The sequence below is a fragment of the Phoca vitulina genome, unplaced genomic scaffold, assembly GCF_004348235.1.
Source record: "Phoca vitulina isolate PV1807 unplaced genomic scaffold, GSC_HSeal_1.0 scaffold71, whole genome shotgun sequence".
Taxonomy (NCBI): domain Eukaryota; kingdom Metazoa; phylum Chordata; class Mammalia; order Carnivora; family Phocidae; genus Phoca; species Phoca vitulina.
In genome coordinates, this window is record NW_022589774.1 from 8244973 (window position 1) to 8267040 (window position 22068).

The following is a 22068-nucleotide window of genomic DNA, read 5'->3' on the forward strand; positions in this document are numbered from 1 at the left end:
TGGGATTCAGAAAGGGGTCAGGTATCCAGCACTCAACCTCCTCCTATTGTTCACCTTCCAGTACTGTTAGTCTTTAAAACCCTGCATAGCTCTAAGAGCCAGGCAACATCCTAAGCACCCATATTAACTTATGTTAATCCTCACCATTATTGTACGGTAGGTACAGTTATTATCCATGGCACAGAGAAGTTAGGTGACTTTCCCAAAGTCACTCCAATAATAACTACGTTGTTACTGTGATTTGATGATTTGAACCCTGGCAATCTGGTTCTAGAATCCATGCTTTGAACCACAATGGCACAGTGACTTTCTTTCCAATTCCCACAGTACTTAACTTCTGCCTCAACCACCCATTGAGACACCATGACAAGAGCACTGGCTTGGAGGTTGAGAGATTTGGGTCTAATTCCCAGGGTGACCTAACTAGTGGTATGATGTTGAGTAAGTCACCCCATGGCTTCAAAAAATGAAGAGGAGAAAGTAGTTGGCTGTGTGAATATCATGCAGCTCTGATAGTTGATATTTCTTTGTATTTAGAAGTACTATATTTCTCTGCACCTCTGTCTTGTTTTCCTGAGAGGGTTCTGAACAACTTGAGGGCAGAGACTATCTTACACATTTTTCATGTCACTCAGTGCCTGTCCTATGGCCTAACTCAAGAATTCCTATAATACTCACTGAAAAACTAGCTTCACCATGGCTAGCAATGCATGATAACTCTTATATCTTTCTCTAAGTTAAACTTTTGCTAGTTGGGGGATATAAAGGACTAGTAGCAGCCACCTATTTCGAGTCATGGTGGGGATGGTTGGGAGACTGTGCTTTCACCTGGGAAGGGCCATGAGGAGGTGAAACAGGGCAGACACATCAGTGGCTTGGGGGTGTGTCAACCTTCCCGAGTGGAGGAATTGAGAAGGAGGGGCCAGGGAAGTAGGAGGAAAGCCAGAGAGTGGGGTGTCTAGGTGACTCAGTTGGTTAAGTGTCTGCCTTCAGCTCAGGTCATGATCCCGGAGTCCTGGGATCGAGTCCTGTGTGGGGAGTCTGCTTCTCCCTCTGCCCCTGCCCCCACTCATGCTCTCTCTATCTCAAATAAATAAATAAAATCTTAAAAAAAAAAAAAAAAAAAGGAAAGCCGGAGAGTAAAGGGACAAAGAAGTCAAGAGAGGTGTCTGTTCAGAAGGAAGGAGTTATCTATGTAGGAGGTTGCTGAGAGGTAAATTAAAATGAGGCTGGAGACAGAATCACTGGTTTCAGCAATATGGAGGTGACCTTAATGGGAGCAGTTTCAGTAGGGTGATGGGGTCAGGGCCCAACTGAAATGGGTTGAAAAGAAAATGAGAGATGATAGAGACAGTGATGTTGCCCCACTCTCTGCCTCTTAACCCTCACAGCCTCATCACTGCAACCTGTATAAAGGTGTCCAGGGTTAATACCATCATGCCTTTTTTCTTTACCATCCCAAATCCATCCTCATATAGCTCTACGTGCCTTAATCTGACTTACTTCCTGCTCTTCGCCAGCTCCCCAAACCCTAATATTGTACTGTCTGGAGCTCATGTTCCATCATGAGAAAAATTCTCTACATTCTCTCACCTTCTCTGGACATTCCCATCACTTCCTTGTTCTAACTGGTACCTGCCTCTCCCCCAAGAACATGGCTTGATTGGCAGCTGCCTCATGTGGTGGCTACCTTCCCTCCCACACATCCTCACAATCTTGAGCCTAGAGCCGGGGTAGCTGTCTACTTGCCCTCATTATTGCTTCCAGACCATGATTCCTCATGCCTGTTCTAAAATGCCAGCTTTGTAGCTCATGTCATCATGCAGTAGCACCTGCTACTCCTTGTTGTAGCCATCTGCAGACTCCCAGGCCACTCCCCTTCATTCCAGAAAGATTCTAGCTCTTGGTTTATTGCCTGTCTCCCATGTCTCCTCTTGCCATCAGTCTTGGTGATTTCCATAACCACTTGAATGACCTTTCCTGGACCCTGGCCTCTTGGATCCTTAACCTCTTCTCCCTGATGATTTTGCCTCCATATTTGCTGCCAAGACCTCACTTCCATGGCCTTCCCAGACCTTGTAACTGAACTGCTCCATAATCTTAGTTCCAAGCATCCTACCCTCTGACCACCAGCTCCTCTCTGTCCAGTTCACTCCCTCTAGTGCTCAATTCTTTAACCAAGATTCTTTAACCTCACTGACATCCACAAGACATCGATCGTATTACTTTCTTGTGGCTCCCCTCCTCAGTCATCTCTTCACTTCTCATCTTATCAAATTAAATTCCCTTGTGGGCACCAAAAGTACTTCCCAGAGCAAAATGGTGATGTCACTCTTGAGGTCTCCTCCTACTCTTTCAACCCTTTCTCCTGCCAGCTTCTCAGATAGAGCCAGTCATCAGCCAGGGGCAAGAATGTTGGATGCCTCCCAAGCTGGCTCTAGTCTACTTCATGCTCCATCATCCTTGTTTTCACCCTCACCTTCCTTGCCCCTCTGTTGCTCCATTATACTGGTCTAGCAGGACTCCAGCCCTGCTTAAATCCCACTTGCCACCTATTTGTCCCTTGCACTTGTGCAGCAGAACATTGCTGTGGAAAATCTCACAGCTAAGCTTACTGGTCTCACTGTAAATTCGTGACCCCCTCCCTCAAGTTGGCCCTCAGTCTTGCCCAGAAATCCTACGACTTTTCACGTTTCTATTCACCCTCATGCTCTTTTAGAGATTATTTCACATACTTTCCCCTTAATTCTCAAACCCCAACGTCTCCTGCCAGCCTATTCCTAGCTTATTGCCGCAATTGCCTTCCTACTTCACTGGGAAAAGAGCAGAAGTCAAAGAGGCTTGCAGGAGTTCCAACCACTGCATTAACCACCCACTGCACCTGGGCCCCTGTTCTAGGCTGTTCTTCCTGTTTCTGTGGACCGACTACTCATCATGCTCCATGTGGAGGTCTAGATGTAGAGCATGATGAGCCCTTTTGTCTACATTCTCTGTCTCCAGTTCCCTCTGGAACCCATTGAAATCAGGCCTTTGTGCCAGTCAAGCAGACGGCTCTGGCATGCTCACATCAGCCTCTATGCTGCTGAGTCCAGTGGGTGGTTCTCTGTGTCCATCTTCCCTGACCTGCTGGCAGCAGCCGTACCATTTGTCCACTATCACTCTCTCTTTCTTGGAACTCTTTTCTCACAAGGGCCTTTATGACTCTAGGTTTTCTTCCTACCTTGCCAGTCTTTCCTCCACCTCTTTTGCTTGTTTCCTCTTCCTTTTTCCAATCCCCAAATACTGGGGGGCTCAGGGATCCATCCTCTACTCTCTTGCCAACACTTACTTGCTGGTGACCTCACCCAGTCCCGGACCTTTAGTGACCATCACAGACTGGTGACTCTCAAATTTGTATCTCTGGCCAAGATCCCTTCCCTGGTTTTTAGATGTCACCCACTTAATCAGCACCTTTACTTGTACATCCATAGGTACCTCAAGCAAGATCTGTCCAACAGAAAAATACCAATTTTCCTCCAAATCTGCTTTTCCTGTGGTCTTCTCTTTCTCACTAAATGGAACCTATATTCATTCTTTCTTTTGCTGGGGCCAGAAGCATTGGAGTCATCCTGATTTCTCTCACACTGACACTCAATTCTTGCCAATCCCCGTCAGTTTTCCCTTTGAAATGTGTCAGATCATATTTGATCACTTCTGCCACTATCTCCCTAGTCTGAGTCACCTATGATTTTTATTTTTAATAGAGACTTAAGTGGTAGACACTTAATATGGTACTTACTAGTTACCCAGAACTCTTCTTTTTTTCCCTAAAGATTTATTTATTTATTTATTTGAGAGCGAGCTACAGAGAGAGTGTGTGTGCATGCAGGTGGGTGGGTGGGTAGGGACAGAGGGAGAAGGAGAGAGAATTTTAAGCTGACTCTGCACAGAGCGCGGAGCCTGACACGGGGCTCCACCTCATGACCCTCAGATCACGACCTGAGACAAAACCAAGAGTCAGATGCTTAACCAACTGTGCCATCCAGGCGCCCTTACCCAGCACTATTCTTAATACTTTAGCTCATTTAATCCTTGTAACAACTGAATAAGACCAGTACTATTATTATCCCCATATTTGCAGTTGAGGCACAGAGAGTTTGAGTAACTCGTCCAAGGGGATTACTGCAGCCACTCTTAACTAACTAGCCTCCCTGCTAGGGTCTTTTTCCCCCACCAAAGCTGATTCTTCTTTGCCTTTTTTTTCCCCTTAAGATCTACAAAGGCATTGGAGAGATAGTACATGGAGTTTCCATCAGAGAGTCTTCAGAAATTTATCACATCAGTCCTCTGCTCAAACCCTCTAGTGGCTCATGTCCCACAGAACAAAGTCCTTCACATGGTCTTTAAGGCCATACATGATCTCCTTCCTCCACCCCTTGGACCTCTCCCCCGGCCCCCCAGACATGCACAGGCATTTTTGGCTACATCCCTTAATCTCTTCCCCACTCATTCTGCTCCATCCACACTGGTCCCACGCTATTTCTTGAATATGCTCAGATTATTCCCACCTCAGGGAACTTTGCTTTTCTCTTCCCTCCACCTGGAATGCTCTTTCCCCACAGACTTGCATGACTCCCACTCACTTCATTTAGGTCTCTGCTCAGAGAGACCTTTCTCATCACCCTCTGTAGTATAGCATTCCCCTGTTGTCACTCTCTTTCTCTCTTTATTTTGCTTTTTTTTTTAATCACAGCCCTTCCTGTTATTATACACGCACTCAGGCACATAAAGAAAAACACGCACATACACACACACTATATATAGATATAGATAGCTATCTACATAGACATATAGATATCTGTCTCCCTCCACTGAAGTGTCAGCTTCTTGAATGGAGGGACTTTGTCTTATCTTGAGAGTATAGGACAATGCCTTGTATGTAGTTGGCTCACAATAAGTATTAGTTGAATGAATGATGAAGTAAATGCACTGAGGGGAATTGATACCCATTCTAGTCCACTAGCTTCCGGGGAAAGAGGTAGCTCAGTTCCCTGGGTTAGCTGTGTGGTTCTGCAGGTTGCTGACTGCCCAAGACCCTCCAGTTGAACAATCAGCAGAGGAAGTGGGGAGTCTGTTCTCTGCCCTCCTTCTGCTTAGGATCCTGTGTCTACTTAGTGCACCTTGGAGAGATGGAGCCTTCTCCTATCTCCAGCCTTCTAGCTTCTCCTGACTGACGTTCTATAGACAGGATCCTCCTGACACTAAGACAGGGGCAGCCTGGTCCTTTCTCAAGAATGGATTTGCTACAGTAGGAAGTCAGGTAGGGTTCTCTGCCTGGCAGCCCTGCCAGCTTCTTGCTCCTCCCTCAGCTGTAGCCCCTCCCAAGGCCCTGTCCACCGCCCACACAGCTGACAGCCTATGGCACACATACCAGATTTACAAATCCTGCCTTCTTGGCACTGACTCAGGGTTCTAGTGATGCACGGAGGCGGCTGGAAGCCAGCCTGGGAGGTTTCCAGAATTTTTTGCCTTTGGCTGCGTGAGCCAAATGTGGTAGGGGAAGGAGTTGAGAGGGTAGGAGGAGGCCTCAAGGAAAGGGTCTTTGTTTTCCTGTGGACAGAATATAGGGATTTGGATGAAACAGAATTTCTTGTGCAGAATTCCATTTTCCAAAGAACCTACTAAAAAAGGTTTCCACAGGCCATTGTGTAAGCGCTATGAGGACCTTTTGGGTAACACAAACTATTCCTCATGGACTGAGTTTTGTAGCTTTACAAAGGCATGAAACCATGTTTTACTCATATTTTAATAGAATTCCCTCTAGCTTACCAAATGTTTTCATGTATACTATCTCATCTGACCCTCACAAGGACCCTGTGGACTAGCTATTATTATTATTTTTTCTTAAGAGAGAGAATGAGAGAGTTGGGGGGTGGGGCAGAGGGAGAAGGAGAGAGAGAATCTTAAGCAGGCTTCACACCCACTGTGGAGTCTGGTAAGGAGTTTGATCTCACAACCCTGAGATCATGACCTGAACCAAAATCAAGAGTCAGACACTTTACTGACTGAGCCACCCAGGTGCTCCTGGACTAGCTGTTATTATTCCTAATTTACAGAGGAGAAAAATGAGCCCAAAAGTCAGAGGTGGTGCTAGGTCAAAAAACCCATGTTTTAATAATGACTGTTACCATTTATTGAGCACTGGCTACGTGCTAGGTGCTTTGCATGTATTATTTATTCTAATGAAAATCATAGGTACTATTATAAAGAGTAGAAACATTTCATATGTGACTATTATTGCATATGGATTTGGAAGAAAGGAAATTATGTATAACTTTAAAGTCTGCGTAGGTTGGTACAACATACTCTAAAAAGAGGGAGGCAGTATTTCCATAATCATAGTACTTATCACACTATATTCGAATTGCCTGTTTACATGTCCGTAGCCCCCACTAGACTGTATACAGAAGTCTGTCTGTTCCCCGTGGGTCTCCATCACTTGGCACAGTGTCCGGCACACAAGAGACACTTAATAGATATTTGCAAAATGAAAAAAAAAATTCATAATTTTATACCCCAGAAAGCTCAGGCTTGCCCAGTATCACATAGCTAGTGAGGATTCAACCCAGGCCCTCTGACTTCAATGCCTAGCTTGTTCCACCGAGGCCCTCTGCCCATATGAGCATCCACCTGCATTCATTACACAGTGGTAGACAAGTGACAGGAACTCAGTCATACTATTTAGGGTTGATTCTTGCCATTCTACTTGTAAACTATGGGACCTGGGGCAGGCTATAACTTCTCTGCATTTTTAGAGTGAATATGAATCACAATACCTTGCATGTCTGTTGTGAATTTGGACCATGTTTACTAGATCACATATGCTGGTGTGGGTCCTCAAAATGTTGGTGAGCCTCGAGTTACTCCTGGACTCTACTCTGCCTACACGATCTCCCTGGGTAACCTCAACCAGGCCCACAGATCAGCAGATGATTCCCAAATTTGGTTCCTAAGAACCTTTGACTCTTGTAGCCAAATGGGAAGCTGGCATCTCCACATTGTGGTCTAACCAGCATCTAAAACTTAACATGGCTACAGCAAAACTCTTGATCCTCTCCTGACCCAACCCAGCCCCGCATCTCAGTAGGCAGCACCACATCGACCCTGTTGCTCAAGCCAAAGACTTCTATTGTCCTTTATTACTCCCTTTCCCATTTCTTCTGCTTCCAGTCAGTTGGCAAGCCCTGTCAACACATCTTCCAAACACGTTGCAAGTCTGAACACTTCTGCGTCCCTGGTGGTAACAATCTCTTCCAAGCCGTTGTCACTTGGCCTCCTAATTTCCATGGCCTCCTAATTGGCCTCTCTCCTTATGTCTTTGTTTTTCTGTATTCAGGAGTGTGGCTGTTCATATGACAGACAGGGGCGTTTAAAAAAGATGTAAACCAAATCATGCTTCTGTGATGTAACTTCCCTTTGCACTCAGAGTAAAATCTGAGCCCCTATCCCTGGTTTGTGAAGCCTTGAAGCACCTGGTCGTGGGTGGCTCATGACCTCATCCATACAACTGCTCCCTTGCTCCCTGCAGTCCTGCCCACTTTCAGGCCAGGCCGACGCCTGCTATGTTTCTGCCTGTCCCTCTGCCTAGAACGTTCTTTCTCCCAGATTTTTGAAAGGTTGGTCCATTATTGTCATTTAGACCTCAGCTTAAGTGATGCCTCCTCAGAGAGGTTAGTCGTCACCACATAGTCTAAAATAGACATCTGGTAAGTCTGACTCCCATCACCCTGGGCTGCTGACTGCCCCCACCCCCGCCCCCAAGAAGAGGAGAAGTGACGCACTGCATGGTCCACTCCATAGCCTCAGTACCGGGAGCAATGCCTGACATCTAGGCTCTCAGTGACTGGTTGTCAGTGAATGAATGAATGAATGAATGCGCAAGGGATAGTTGGCGTGGCAATGATTCTGATCTGGATGGTTACTTAGCCTCTGACAACACCCGACATATTGTCGGGTCTAGTCAAGGGAGCTGGGGACACCAGGGGCTCTGGATCTAGACCAGGTCAGCCCCTGCGGTGGGAAGCCTCACAGGCTGAGAAAACCCAGGTTGGTTAGGTTGCAGTTTGTTGGGTCCTGTCTTCTCTCACACCTCTGATCACCCCTGAGTATTAAACCTCGTTTTCCTCCCTTGCTAAATTGTGGATGAGGACCGTCACCTTTCTGACATGCGATGAACACCTAGAACACTTAGCCCAGGGTTTGGTCGTTTTGCCCCCTCGTGTCTGATTCCTCACCTTCAGGAGCCCCCCGCTCGCTATCTACAGCAGGGCACGCAAGGCTCGCTGACGCCTGTTGGTGCAGAGGCTACAGCCAGGGCTGAGGTCAGCTGTGTCCATCAGCAGTCCCCCTCGGGCGATGAAATGAGGACCTGCACAGCGCCCAACATGGGGCCCAGAGTTGGCACAGCAGCCGCTCTTGCTGTGATTGGTATTATTCCTATTATGCCCACCACCATCACCGTCGTCTAGCCCAGCTGCGTCATTTACAGCTGAGGGGACGAGGGCCCCCAGGGCCGAGTGACTGCTGGTGCTGGCAATGAGCCATTCTGATGGCAGGGTCAGCGGGCTGCCGTGAGTGACCAGCTCCGGGGAACCGGCCCTGTGAGCCCCACCCGCTTCTTGCCTGTGTCCCACCCGCCCTGCTGACCAGGAGGGCCGGTACCACCACAGTCTCGGGTGTCCCACCAAAGTCTCACCAGCTTCCACGCCACACCCGAGGTCACAGACCAGTTCCTCCAGGAAACAAATGTCCCAACCTTGAAACTTTCCCCTTGGATTTTAAAAGCCGGTGGGCCAGTTTTTCTCTGAGCTCCTGAAAGGCAGCTAACCCCATGCAGATCTAGTTGCAGTGACTGGGACATCATTCCACATGCTGCCACTTGCTGGTAGAAGCAGGCAGCGCTTGGTTTACTGGGATGCTAGTGTCTATAGCAATGTCGTTGCCAGAAACGCGCACAGGCAGAGTTTGTTCAGTTAAATAGAAAGGCCGCGTTGACTGATCTGGTGTATTAATACAATTTAAATTTGTATGCTCTTAGGAGGCGCAGGAGTTCTTGAGGTCACCGCAGTCCCCACCGCTCCCCACTGCCTTAGGTGGGGCTAATTCACGTATCAGCCGTGGTCATCCTGGCCCCAAGGGCGCCTGAGTTCATAGCCCTGCCGAATCTCACCCCTGCGCTCAGAGATGAGGCATTTCAGGCTGGTCGGGTTGTAGTATAACAGACTTGCCGAACCAGAACATATGCCAATGGAATATAGAAATCACGAGATTTCAACACACTGTGCTTTCACTAGCCAACAACACGTTTGAAAACCACAAGCCAAGTAGGGACCTGTAGCATATGCCCTGCCTGTCTGGAATTCTGAGCAGAACAGGAAGCCACCGAGAAGCCAGAGAGCTGGGCTCCTCCTGGGAATTGACACAATTTGGGTGACTCCGTAGAGATTTAAGATGGGCCCTTTGGGGAAACGTCAACATATATCCTTGAATTTTTTTTTTTTTTTGGTCTGTCCTTCAGAGATTTGAAAATGAGTGTCTCTTTCTAGGTCTGGTCTCTAGTGACTTTCTTTTTCCTACATTTTTCCTCCTACAGTTCTCTCAACACTTCCTCTGGAGAACAGGCTATGGGGATATGCGGGGTGAGCGGGAGCAGTGGGGTTCCTGTGCGGGTGGGCAGCCCCTCACTCAGTGCCTGGTGATGCCCACCTCTCAAACGGAACGAAAACATAGCTTTTCTGCTCCTTCACCAAAGCCACTGGACGCCCTAAGAAAAAGCAGATCCTTTCACCTTCTCCAGAGTGTGGGGCCAGGAGCTCGGGCTTAGTGGGGGCAAATGTTCCTCCGCTGTTCTGGCTCCTCCCTTCCAGGCCAAGCCAGGAAGGAGGCGGCAAGGAAAAAGGGCTGTGACTCTGTAGCTCTCAGTCCCGATGGGCCCCCGGGGTCCATTTGATGCCTGTGTTTCTCTGTCCAGCCCCATCAGAGTCTTGTCCCTGTTTTTGGGGGGGGGCAGGTGAGCCAGTCTCCCCTACGCTACCCCAAACTCGGCCACCTCCACTCTGCTGGCATGGGCCGTGCCTGAGTATCTTCAAAAGGAGACTCTTCAACCTCCTGCACTATCCAGATCTGAACACCTGAGTCACCCTTTGGAGGAAAATGGGAAAAACAATGCCCTCTAGTGCCAGCTGCACAATTTGTCACACTCCCTCGTTCTTGAGATACTTTTCCCTGTTTTATGATGCCCCCGAGTGGTCACTCCTGTGTACTGCAGCCACAGTCTCTTAATGGGAAGAGTCCCTGAACGCTGGGCCTGGCAGGGGCTGGAGCAGCCGGTGGGGGGGGTGGGGGGGGAAGGGGGGGTGGTCATCCATCACGTCGGAGGGAAGGACAAGGAAGCCTGAAGGCAGAAGGGCCTCGCAGAGCAGGGTGAGAACCCCAAGGACTCGGGTTTCAGTCCAGACCTACCATCTCCCTCACCTTCCTGCACGGCCTTTCCATCCAAGCAGAGCTCACCTGGATGCATAGCCGCAGATGAGTCGAGGGTGTTTTTCTCTTGGATGTGATGGGATGGATGAAGACACTTGTAGAAAAGGAAATACTGAGGGCTGAAGAGTTGAAGTGTGATCATGCTCACATGCACGCGCGCGCGCACACGCACCCACACCCACACAATACTACAATATTCCAGGCACTGTGATAAGCAAGACGTTTAGAAACGTCATCTCACCTAATTTCACATTTATTTAATGTTCAGGTGAGAAAGCAGAGGCCCACAGAATGAAGTGCATCGCCCTGGGCCAAGTGCCGGTCTGTCTGACCTTTAGACACTGCTCTTTCCAGTGGCCACACCTGCTCTCCGTCTGAGGACTGCTGCATAGCCTGCTTCTACCCCACGGCCCCCTCTTCCTCCTCCCCTCTGCTCTTGGCCCCTCTCACCACCTCTCTCTTCCTCTTTCGCTCTCCAAAACCCAGAGTGAAGGAAGAATGGTAAACGCAGAGTCGGAGTCCTCTTGTGCTTCTCTTCCTTCCCTCCGCCTCTCACCTGGGAACCTCTGTGCAGACTCGCGCAGTGCACGCATCCCACCACCTCACCGCACTGCCCCTGTCAGAATGTAGCCCCGTTACCTCCTGATCTCAGGGATGGGACATTCACATCCCTTCCCAAATCTCTGAAGAAAACAGGGAGGAGTCAGGTAAATTCCCTCTCTGTTCTTGGAGTGGAGAAATAATACACAGAAAGGCTTCCTCGGGGACCATGCTCTTCAGGGCGGGGCAGTGCTGGCCTGACATCCCTGGTTTAGGGACACCAGCTTCTAGTCCATCTTCATCCCCCTCCCCCGGCATCTTAAACCGTCCCCAGCTGTCGTCCTCTCTCCTCATTCCTGTGCTTCAGCTGGGTAAAACTCGTCCCTCTCTTTCTGGGAAGAAAATGGAGTCAGAGTACACACGTAGGTCTGCATGTTGCATTTGTTATTTTGCTTTTTAAAAATTAACACTATATCATGGGCATCTTCCTTGGCAGTTTCTAGGAAGATGTCCATAAAGTCTCTGTAATGCTGCATAGTATTCCCTAGCACGGGAGTCTCTGGTCGCTTGGCAATTAGGAGCAGCGCTGCAGTGACCCTCTCTGTTGGTGCCTTTAGGATGTGCACTTTCCTTTCATCAGCAGAGAGGGCCAGAAGCCGGTCTGTGGAGGAGGTTTCCCACACTGCGCCCGTGCCCCTTGAGGACTGACGCTTCTCCCCAACACCCCTCCCCCTGTCTCAGCCTCAAATTGAAATGTGAACTTTTGCAGTCTGTGTTATCTCTCTGGCCCCACTGGAGAGGCCTCATGAATTAATAATAGGCCAGCAGGAAACAGAGAGATGGAGTCATTAATAGTCAGTGTGCCCAACCTCTCGTCGTTGCTAATTAGCACACCTACAGCTTTGGTTTTATCCAGAGCCAGAGCAATACTTTGGGGAGGCTTGTGGCTCGGCTTGTGGCATCCGGCGCAGAGGGGGCACCCTGGAACCTTCCTGGGTGGGGTGGGGGTGACCTTGCAAGAGGCTTGCTGAATTCAGAAGTTCCTTCACGGAACCCTGTGTGCCTCCTGGTGGCGGGAGGGGACAGGCGTGGGGGGTGGTTAGTGTCCAGGTGGTGCTGGCTGGTGGCTGCTGTTCTCGGGGCCCCTGTGGCAGGTTTGTGACTCTGGTTCTGCTAATGGTGAGTGACACTTGCTGAGCTGTGTTGGGTTTAGTTGTCTCACGGAGGAGCCCTGCCTCCAAACCATAGGCTCCTTCGAGGGAGAGGAAGCCCAGAAATATGCTTCGGCATAAATACTATTCTAAACCTCCAGCCCTGTCCTCTTTCACAACATGTATACCCCCGGGTGGTCTAACCTTAAATCTGGCCCTGGCACAGTGCCAGGCTCTTACAGGGTTGCTTAGAGAATGTTTGTGTGAATGAAACTGCCACCAAGGAGCTGTGTGACCCTGGCCAAGGCCGTTCACCTCTCTGGCTGTTTGTAATGTGGCTTAGGGGTAGCCCCCATTTGCTGTCTGAGGCAGTGTGGCCCCATGGTTCAGAGCACAAATTATAGGGCAGACTGCCTATTTTCAATCCTGGCTCTAGCACCTAGAAGCTGGGTGGCCTTGGGTAGGTCACTTCACCTCTCTGGGCTTCTGTCCCTTCATCCCTTTAAGGTAGAGCTAATTTCAGTTTGATACTGAGGTGAACTCCAATCTGATGAAAAGATTTTCAAAAAGATTTGTTTGACAGATGGACTCCAGATGAAATGTTTTAGGCCACCTGGCCGGGACTTAGCCCTCTTCTTTCCCAATTCCCCCCAGTCCTCATCTTCCCAAGCAGTCCTCATCTTCCCAAGCAGGGGGCTCTTACAGAGTTGCCCTGAGTTGGGGCAGAGAGGCCAGGCTTTTCTGTTCCCCCACTGAGCAGTTATTGGACGCAGACTGCCTCAGGAAGGTGCCATGACCTTGGTCCAGGTAGCCAGCTTTAGCTAAGGCAGTTCCTGAGGTGGGCCGACAGCCACGGGGGATTGGACCTGCAGTCCTACAGGGAGATGGGGGCATATCACAGCATCCACTGAGGTGCTTTAAGGGCTGCTGGCCTGGAAGCTTCTGCACCACATAGAGGAATGGCTTTGTGGCCCACCATGAGCAGAGGCACAGGGGCTGGCTGGAACCTTCCAGAACACCAGCCAGGCCCTGCTGTCCTGACGGCACTCTTCTGTTGTGAGCACATGCCTCTTTGCTCTGACCTCTCCTTACACCTGTGGGGATGGTTGGACTCTCTCAGTGGACTGTCCGACTCTTTTCTCGCTTTGCCAGCAATGCTCATCTGCCCCAGCATCCATGCTTGGCTGTGTGTCTCAGGCTCCTCTCAGATGTTTCTGGCAGCAGAGCTTTGTAGAAGCTGAAAGTCTCTGGAATTAGGTAGGCCTGGTCTGTCGCTCAATAGCCTCATGTGTCTCTTAATCTTTACGGGATTGAGGACAACAACATCTCAGGGTTGTTTTTGTCTGTGTATTTACCTTTACTGATGAGTCTCATATGTTTTTATTGTCTTGTGATGTGTTTAATATCATTTTCACTAGTGTTTATTAGGAGTCTTGGTCTTCGTTCATTTGGGCTGCTATAACAAAGTACCGCAAACTGGGTAGCTTACAAACAACAGAAATTTATTCCTCACAGTTCTGGAGGCTGGAAGTCTGAGATCAGGGTGCCGGCTTGGCTCTTCTGTTGCAGACGGCTGACTTCTTGCTGTGTCCTCCCAAGAGGGCAGATAGAGAGTGAGCTCTCTGGCCTCTTCTTATAAAGGCACCAAAACCATTCGTGGAGGCTCCACCCTCAAGACCTAATTACCTCCCAAAGGCTTCACCAAATACCGTCCTATTAGGATTAGGATTTCAACCTAGGAATTTCAGGGAAACACATTTAGTCTACTGCATTCTCTTTGTCCTGCTTCCCCCTCGCTGTGGCTGGGAAGCAGAACAGCTGTTTACACAGTGAGCTACCAGTGACCCCAGCTGCCTCCCTTCCCACTTGGCTTTAAAAAATATGGGGCTCTACATTCCAACTCTGAAAGATTCACATCAGGTCCTCCTGGTTGGAGTCTCGGCATTGATAGTTATATGTACATATGTATATGTTCTGATAAATAGACTTTTATAGTTCCTCAGGTGGTTCTAAGGTGCAGTCAGGGTTGAAAACTATTGATTGTTATCTGTGGCTACAGGGTGGGCAGGCACCTTTGCCCAACCTTTGGCAGGAGTGAGTCCCACTGTTGTCTTTCCTGGGATACAGCAGATTGTCCGAGACTTACCTCCTGGTGACTTCCACAAATTCTTTCCTGGGACCAGGCTGTTCGTCTGGGTCTTCTAGAAGGTAATTAGGACTTCTCTGAGAGGTTCTGGATTCTGTACCTATAAACTAAGGGGGCGGGGCTCACTAGATGATGACTTACATCCCTTAGACTGAGTCTTGGGCTTAATGGGGGTGCAGGAGTCTTACTGGATTTGAGTCCTGTTTGGATCCAGCAATTCTGAGTTAGTTGTCTGATCTTGGGTAAACTACTGAGCCTTCTTGAACTTCATTTTCCTCATCTGTAGGAAAATATGTGCCTTAGAGTAATAACATTACATTTCTAGAACACTGTGTAGTTGACAAAGCACGTTCACTACTTCATGTGATTTGAGCGCATAATGACCTGGTGAGTTGTTATGGATAAAAGAAAAGGCTCAGGAAGATTAAATATCTTAGCCAAGATCACACAGCTAGAGGTAGGATTGAACCCACATTTTCATTTCCCTTACAACTATGCTGAGGATGGACCTTGCAATTCCATATGACTGTAAATAAGTAAAATCCAGATAGTTCAGGGACTAAGAGACTGTTACAAAGTCTACTTAACACTCTTCTTTCTGTAGGTTCAACAATTACTAGTTATCCCTGGAATTGTGGTGACCTCGTCAGGGTTATGGGCTCCTCCAGGTTCCCAGGAGATCTGTGGAACTCTCCTCACCCCGGAAACATACACTCGTAAATATACAAACATCACGAACAATTTTGCCCTTAATTCATTTTATTAATGTATTTTACATACATGAAATAGAAAAATGATACGCTAAAGAATGATGCTTCTCACTCAATTTTTTTACGTAGAAATAACATGCCCACTTGTTAAAAAAAATTAAATTGTGTAAGTAAAACAAAAGATATATTTAAGCTTTCAACAGAAGATTGTTGTCGTTTGCTTTGAATAAGGAGCAGAAATTGTGGAGTGATTTTGGATGTGACAGGGTATATATCATCTTTGCTCTCTAGCTGCTTTTGATGGTTTTGATGGTGAACAAATATTGACCCTGAAGCTCAGAGGTACGTAATCACATCATTTTGAAGACATCATGACTCTTAAAGTTTCCAAAAGGGGCTCCCCAAATAGGAATTCTTTTGAGAGGGCATTGACATGTTCCAAACCAGTGAGACACAGGGATTGACTGAGTGGCTAGAACTGGGAGTTTCAGATAGTTGTAAGTTGAAGAAAACTGGCAGAGGTAATCCCTTTGTGACTTTCTTCCTGAATCTGACAGAAATAGCCTTGACCCTGGGTGCTTGATGTTACTTGACAGAAGCATCGCTTCCATTTTTTTTTCCCCTCTGCACCCAGCCACAAAGCAGCTCATTCGTTTCCAGGGCACGTGTCTTCAGGGGGGTGTCTGCGGCTGCATTTGTCCTCTCTTGTTTGGCAATCTGTAGGATTTCTCAGGACAAGGTTTTTGCCTTAGGGCACCTAAGATTTGGCAATGTTATGCTTTTTAAAGTAGAGTGTTCTCATAAAATCATTTCATAACCGTGTGATGGACATGTGTAAGATGTATTTGTGGCCTGCTGTTTTAGAAATTGAGTTTGACTTTTGAGTACAGTGACCTGAAGAACAAACTGGGGTCCTATTTTTCTCATTCCAGTATGTCTGCGGGAGGCGGGCTGGGGCTGGTGAGGCAGTTCTGTGATGTCATCAGGGTCTTTCCACCCAGCTGTCTTTAGTGTGGGCTTGTTGCCTCACGGTCCAAGCAGGAGATTTGTGTCCAGCACTGTGGGAAATATGAGAAGAAAGAAAAGGCAGGGCAAAAGGACACATGATATTGGAGTCAGCCCCTTCCTGAAGAACTTTCCCTGCAGCCTCTACCTAGTAACTTCTGATTATATCTCCTTGGTCTGATCTGTATCACATGACTTCCTTTAGGTGAAAAGGGGGATGGAAAGTGTAGTTTTATTAGTGGAGGACCTAGCTGTTCCTTATAGAATCAGGTTTCTTTTGGGAAGAAAGGAGTAAAAGGCTATTGGGTAGGCAATTCTCAGCTATAAGAACCTTGCGAAGCAAGAAACAGTGCACCATTGCCTCTTTATGTTTGGCAATAAAAGTAAAATCAAAACATATGTAAGCCTTGCCTTATTGTGATTTTCTAACTTAAGCTAGATCCGGTGTATACAAAGATTATGTCCGCAAACAAAATGGCAGGATCTAGTTTAATTTTTATCAGTGGAAAACTCTTCCAGACCTCATTCCATGGTGATGGTTTGGACTAGACTCTACATGATGGTCTATAGAACGTCCCACACCATGCTATATTTGCTTGGGTTGAAGCAATACATGAATGAAAGCATTTTGAGAATATTTTCACAGACAGTTTTCTAAGTAAAAGGAAGAACATTGGGGGAAAGAAAAGTCCTTAGCTGTTCCAAGTTTCCCAAACATCAGATGACAATAACCTCAGTTGTCTATAGAAATGAAGTACACCATTTCTATGTCCCCGGAATCAAACATGTGATATGTAGATTGGGTCAAAAGGCAAGAGGACTGGATTGGGTGGTAAGAACTGTGAGATTTGGTCTCACCTCTTTCACTAACTAGCTGTGTGGAGTTCATTAAATAGCTCTAGCCACTCACTCTCTGTAGCTTCAAGTTGGTCATCTTTATTTATTTATTTTTTATATCTTTTTTTTATTATGTTAATCACCATACATTACATGATTAGTTTTTGATGTAGTGTTCCATGATTCATTGTTTGCATATAACACGCAGTGCTCTATTCAGTACATGCCCTCTTTAATACCCATCACCAGGCTAACCCATCCCCCCATCCCCCTCCCCTCTAGAACCCTCAGTTTGTTTCTCACAGTCCATAGTCTCTCATGGTTCGTCTCCCCCTCCGATTTCCCTCTTCATTCTTCCCTTCCTGCTATCTTCTTCTTTTTTTTTTTTAACATATAATGTATTATATGTTTCAGAGGTACAGATCTGTGATTCAACAGTCTTGCACAATTCACAGCGCTCACCATAGCACATACCCTCCCCAGTAACTATCACCCAGCTACCCCATCCCTCCCACCCCCCACTGCTCCAGCAACCCTCAGTTTGTTTCCTGAGATTAAGAATTCCTCCTATCAGTGAGATCATATGGTACATGTCTTTCTCTGATTGACTTATTTCGCCCAGCATAATACCCTCCAGTTCCATCCGCATCATTGCAAATGGCAAGATTTCATTCCTTTTGATGGCTGCATAATATTCCATTGTATATATACACCACATCTTCTTTATCCATTCATCTGTTGATGGACATCTTGGCTCTTTCCACAGTTTGGCTATTGTGGACATTGCTGCTATAAACATCGGGGTGCACGTACCCCTTCGGATCCCTACATTTGTATCTTTGGGGTAAATACCCAGTAGTGCAATTGCTGGATCGTATGGTAGTTCTATTTTCAACTTTTTGAGGAACCTCCATACTGTTTTCCAGAGTGGTTGCACCAGCTTGCATTCCCACCAACAGTGTAGGAGGGTTCCCCTTTCTCCGCATCCCTGCCAACATCTGTCGTTTCCTGACTTGTTAATTTTAGCCATTCTGACTGGTGTGAGGTGGTATCTCATTGAGGTTTTGATTTGGATTTCCCTGATGCCGAGCGATGTTGAGCACTTTTTCATGTGTCTGTTGGCCGTTTGGATGTCTTCTTTGGAAAAATGTCTGTTCATGTCTTCTGCCCATTTCTTGATTGGATCATTTGTTCTTTGGGCGTTGAGTTTGATAAGTTCTCTATAGATTTTGGATACTAGCCCTTTATCTGATATGTCATTTGCAAATATCTTCTCCCATTCTGTCGGTTGTCTTTTGGTTCTGTTGACTGTTTCTTTTGCACAGCGATTAGTTTTTTATCTTGATGAAGTCCCAATAGTTCATTTTTGCCCTTGCTTCCCTTGCCTTTGGCAGTGTTTCTAGGAAGAAGTTGCTGCAGCTGAGGTTGAAGAGGTTGCTGCCTGTGTTCTCCTTTAGGATTTTGATGGACTCCTGTCTCACATTGAGGTCTTTCAACCATTTGGAGTCTCTTTTTGTGTGTGGTGTAAGGAAATGGTCCAGTTTCATTCTTCTGCATGTGGCTGTCCCAATTTTCCCAACACCATTTGTTGAAGAGACTGTCTTTTTTCCATTGGACATTCTTTCCTGCTTTGTCGAAGATGAGTTGACCATAGAGTTGAGGGTCCATTTCTGGGCTCTCTATTCTGTTCCATTGATCTGTGTGTCTGTTTTTGTGCCAGTACCATAGTGTCTTGATGATGACAGCTTTGTAATAGAGCTTGAAGTCCGGAATTGTGATGCCGCCAGCTTTGCTTTTCTTTTTCAACATTCCTCTGGCTATTCGGGGTCTTTTCTGGTTCCATACAAATTTTAGGATTATTTTTCCATTTCTTTGAAAAAAGTGGATGGTATTTTGAAGGGGATTGCCTTGAATGTGTAGATTGCTCTAGGTAGCATTGACATCTTCACAATATTTGTTCTTCCAATCCATGAGCATGGAACGTTTTTCCATTTCTTTGTGTCTTCCTCAATTTCTTTCATGAGGATTTTATAGTTTTCTGACTACAGATCCTTTGCCTCTTTGGTTAGATTTATTCCTAGGTATCTTATGGTTTTGGGTGCATTTGTAAATGGGATCGACTCCTTAATTTCTCTTTCTTCTGTCTTGTTGTTGCCGTATAAGAATGCCACTGATTTCTGTGCATTGATTTTATTTTACTGAATTCCTGTATGAGTTCTAGCAGTTTTGGGGTGGAGTCTTTTGGGTTTTCCACATAAAGTTATCATATCATCTGCAAAGAGTGAGAGTTTGACTTCTTCTTTGCCGATTTGGATGCCTTTGATTTCTTTTTGTTGTCTGATTGCTGTGGCTAGGACTTCTAATACTATGTTGAATAGCAGTGGTGATAGTGGACATCCCTGCCACGTTCCTGACCTTAGGGGGAAAGCTCTCAGTTTTTCCCCATTAAGAATGATATTCGCTGTTGGCTTTTCATAGATGGCTTTTATGATATTGAGGTATGTACTCTCTATCCCTGTACTCTGAAGAGTTTTGATCAAGAAAGGATGCTGTACTTTGTCAAATGCTTTTTCTGCATCTACTGAGAGGATCATATGGTTCTTGCTCTTTCTTTTATTAATGTATTGTATCACATTGATTGATTTGCGGATGTTGAACCAACCTTGCAGCCCAGGGATAAATCCCACTTGATTGTGGTGAATAATCCCACTTGATTGTGGTGAATAATCCTTTTAATGTACTTGTTGTTCTTTTTTTTGAGGTGATTTTTTCTGTCTTCTCATTTTGTCCAGAGGAGAATAGATGAATGAGAGAACAAAATGCTAACAGAGTTATAACATCCCCAGAAAATATACACTAAACAAATCAGAAGAGATCTGAAACTGGGGGAAAAGAAAGGGAAAGAAAGAAAAAAGAAAAAAAAAAGATAAAAACAAACAAAAACAAAAACAAAAAAAGCAGAATGTGATCAAATATGATCAGGCTGGTACATAGATCAATGCCACACACTAGATTTTGGGCATATTTTGGTCTGTTAGAAGAAACTGCCTCCCAAAATTTTAAAGAAAGAAAAACTTATATATGTACAAAAGTAAGGGTTAATACGATGAAGGGATGGAATATGAATGTAAAGATGAAAATTATAAAAGATTTTATAAAAGGAATTGATAAGAAGTTGGTTGAAAAAAGAAAGAAGAGGATTTAAAAAAAGAGAGGGAGAGAATGTGAACAAGCAGGAGACTAGAACAAAGCCATGCACTAGAGATTTAGGGTATATTTTGGTCTGTTAGAAGAAACTATCCTAAAATTTTAAAGGGAGAACAACTTATATATATATACCAAAAATAAGGTTAACTACTATGAAGGGATAGAATATGACTCTAAAAATGAAGTATAAAAAAGATTTATTAAAAAAAGGGATTTGATAATATATTGGTTGAAAAAGGGAAAAAGAAAAATTAAAAGAAAAAGAAAAAGAAAAAAAAATTAAAAAAAATTAACTTTGAAAGACTAAAGAATCATGGGAAAAAAGCCATGAATTCTTGTGCACTATTCCCCTAGCTCTGGAGTTCTGCCGTTCTCATTGATGGGTAAACTTGGTCTTGGGGGCCCCGCTCCTCAGTGAGCCCCCAAAGAAAAGCAGTCAGTCACTCCCGTCTCCCCGGTCTCTGGCTGCACTCCGTGCTCACCTGGCCTGTGACCGTGTGTTTCTATCTCTGGCACCCAAATCAGTGTGGAGTCTCCAAACTCAGCAGATCCCTGTGGTGCACTCCCGCGCCACTCCTCCCGGGGGAGGAAGGGGAGTCTCCCCGGATCTGCCACTTGTTGGGTCCCTGCTGGGGGAGCAGTGGCCCGACTGTGCCGCGGGTCTCGGTGTATGGCAACCCCGAGCTGAGAGCCCGCGCCTGGGCTCTGTCTCTGCAGCCGGCTTCCCCGCTCCGACACCTGGGAGCTCTGCCGCACTCAGGCACCCCCGGTCTTTCTGTGACCCCAAGGGTCCTGAGACCACACGTCCCAGCAAGGGTTCCACCCCCTGCTTAGCCACTGGAGCAATGTTCCCTCAGTGGAGCCGACTTCTAAAAGTTCTGATTTTGTGCTCCGCGGCTCTATCACTTGCCGGTATTGGCCGACAGAGGGCCCCTCCCCCGCCGTCTATCCTCCAGAATATCGCCTCGGATTCACTTCTCTGCAGGTCCTACCTTCCAGAAAGTGGTCGCTTTTCTGTTCAGAGAGTTGTTGCTATTCTTTTCTTCGATCTCCTGTTGAGTTCGTAGGTGTTCAGAATGGTTTGATCCCTATTTATCTGGATTCCTGGGACCAGAGGAAATTTAGGTCTCCTGCTCCTCCGCCATCTTGCTTCTCCCCCTCAAGTTGGTCATCTTTATTTTTTTATTTTTTTATAAGATTTTATTTATTTATTTGACAGAGAGAGAGAGAGACAGCTAGAGAGGGAACACAAGCAGGGGGAGTGGGAGAGGGAGAAGCAGGCTTCCTGCCGAGCAGGGAGCCCCATGCGGGGCTCGATCCCAGGACCCTGGGATCATGACCTGAGCCAAAGGCAGACGCTTAATGACTGAGCCACCCAGGCGCCCCAAGTTGGTCATCTTTAAATGAAAGGGCTCGTCTAGATCATGTTCAGTTGAAATATTCTTTGAGCCACAAATGCAGGCCACCAGTGTAATTTTAAGATTTTTAGTAGCTATATTGAAAAAGTAAAAACAAACAGGTGAGGTTAATAATATATTTTATTAATCCAACCTTTCAAAAATATTGTCATTTCAGCATGTAGGCAATAAAAAATTGAGGTATTTTACATTTTTTTTCCTGCTAAGTTTTTGAAATTAGTGTATAGTCACCAATTGGTGGACTAGCCACATTTCAGATGCTCATAGTGCACGTGGCTGGTTACTGTTTTAGACTCGGCAGTGCTCTGAATGAGCACGTTTCTTTCAGTCTGACCCTTGGGGATTCCAAACTTGGGTACTCAAGTTTTGAGTATTCTTTCTATCCTAGAATATCCTTACTGTCCTTTCTGACTCAGTCTCTGAGTGTCACAGCTCTTTCTCCCAGATGGCCATCCTACCTGTGATATTGTGATTTATACGAAAATATTCATTTGGTCATTTGAATGACCAAAATCTACTACTCATATATATTT

General features: G+C 46.3%; 1 protein-coding gene across 4 annotated transcripts in view; it reads left to right on the forward strand.

The window, feature by feature from the left end:
- CACNA1E (calcium voltage-gated channel subunit alpha1 E) overlaps positions 1-22068 on the forward strand; it is a 493636-nt gene that overhangs the window by 109613 nt on the left and 361955 nt on the right. The window lies entirely within an intron of this gene.